Here is a 2,279-nt window from a genome sequence, read left to right as displayed (position 1 = left end):
CCGGCGTGGACCTCACCCTTCCTCAGCAAACACTTCAAGTGGGTGTGAGGCAAACAGTGCCCAGATAGCTTTACAAACAACCTTATCAAGCCACCAAAGCCCAAGCTGGCTGCTGCTGCCACATTAACACTTTTATTTCCTCCCATCAAACTGCTGGAGTGTATTAAAAAGTGATCCTTTGCTGAGGTGCTGTGCATTGTACTTTATTTACACTATTGAAGAGTATGCACTTTTAATTATACAGTTGCTTACTTAGGGTGAAAAAAGAAGACAATCTGACAAAGAGAGATGCTGTTAGAAGGATTCCTTAGAAATGAAAATGAAAGGCATCAGCTCCGGTTGAATGCAGGTGATTAGATCATAACAATGATATTGGACATACAACTGTATACTCTACACGGTCTGTTATATGATTTAGGCTATATTATGAGAACGGTCTTATTGCCATCATGTGTCACTCGTGTGCAACATGCTGAAGATATTGAACTGTTCAATATGTGTCCAGTATACCAGTATGCCAAGTACAAATGTTTTATATCATGTATATAAAGCATGACTACACCTTTAACAACAAGTGAAGGTTAAAGCCTCAATAAACACTGACTTTTGTTTTTGTATTTCTGCACACGTAATGCTTCTTGAATCTTTCGTGCATTTACCATCATCTATGGTTTAGAAACAAGATAAAATACAAAAGATGAAAGACAAAAGATAAAATATATAATATTGAGAAACAGCTTTGTATCTGTATTTATGTATGTTACGGCATTCAACACCTGTACATTTACAGTAGCATACATATTGGCCCAGGAGTGGTACAAGCTGAATGCCTGTTAGATCTGATAACCCCTGGGAAAGGAATGAACTACACCATAGCTGTCATCTTATAGGTGTTGAGGTCTGAGAACAGTAATACTACTGGAGACGTGCGGGGCACCATGGAATCAATTTGTTCACAACAGGGAAAAAAGAGCTTTTAATGTTTGTGCATAGTAATGTAGCTGTAGACAGAGGGACTGACCACCTGTGAAAAAGCCTTTGTACATTTGTATCTAAGTCCTAACACACTTCATATCTACTGGATTATCTCAACCTGAATCTATCACGCAAAAAGCTGTACTGTGGTTTCCTTTGTTATGCAATGGCCACTTTAGATTGTTACGGGTTTGGACTAGATCAGGTCATTCATTAACCACAAACACCATGCTCAACTTTTTTATTCATGACTCTAGACACTGTTGGACAGGAGCCAAGCCATTAATTACAGTTGCTTTGAACTGAGCCAATTGTTAGGGTTTACGTGACCACGTCTTTGCTTATAGGCAAATAACAACGCTATCACAATGATTGTCACACAAAGAATAGAAAGTAATTGTTAGAACGATATAAAAGAGGAAACTTCTCAGTGGCCTATCAAGTGTAATTCTCTGGCAGATATGACACATCGGCAGGCTATCAGTAGATCAGTAATTGTATGGTTTGTGTGATGAAAGGGACTAGTAAATTGGACTTTAATCAGTATAGTGTATTGCTGAATATCAAGTGATTATCTGAGTTACGGTATGTTCATTTTTATCATGTAATTTAAACATAGAATGTTATGCTGTAGTTTTATGTACCATACCAGCAATCTTAAAATATACAACAGAATGTATCTTTCTATAATCAAATCAAGCAATAAGCAACATTGGGCCAGACTTCATCAACATCCATTGAATCCATACTTTATATAGCCTAAACTTCTTGATATTATCAAAACAAGTTTATAACCTGGTATTTTTATATATTAGAAGGAAATTGTGAAAACAACATAGGCCAGCATCATATTTTTCCTTTGTGTTCATCATTCATCTTTAATATTTGTTCTGTAGTTTTCTGCACATGCAATATATTCAAGTGTGAAATAGCCAACTGGAGAATTAAGGGAAATGATTCAGAAGAGGACCCAAGCGTAGAAGGGGATACAGAGTGGTTATTCTTTCTTTAATTCACTTTATGAATAAAATAAAACCTTGTTAATGCATCTGCATGACCCCTCATTATGTGTGGAGGTCACATCTTCACATCTTCCTGAAATGTGATACTACAGCTTTGGCCTTAAGTAAAGAAATCCCTGGCCTTGAGCATCAGACTACGGCCTTTTTTAGAATTAAAGTAACACATTGCATTTTTGTATGTGTCTGGACATGGGAGGCTCTTAAAAAGGTTAATTGGGACATTTTGTCTTTATTAAATGCCATGCCTTTGGGCGATAATTAATTTCTCTCTTAGACATGCTC

This window comes from Alosa alosa, chromosome 8, assembly GCF_017589495.1.
Source record: "Alosa alosa isolate M-15738 ecotype Scorff River chromosome 8, AALO_Geno_1.1, whole genome shotgun sequence".
Lineage (NCBI taxonomy): Eukaryota > Metazoa > Chordata > Actinopteri > Clupeiformes > Clupeidae > Alosa > Alosa alosa.
This window is presented reverse-complemented; position numbering follows the sequence as displayed.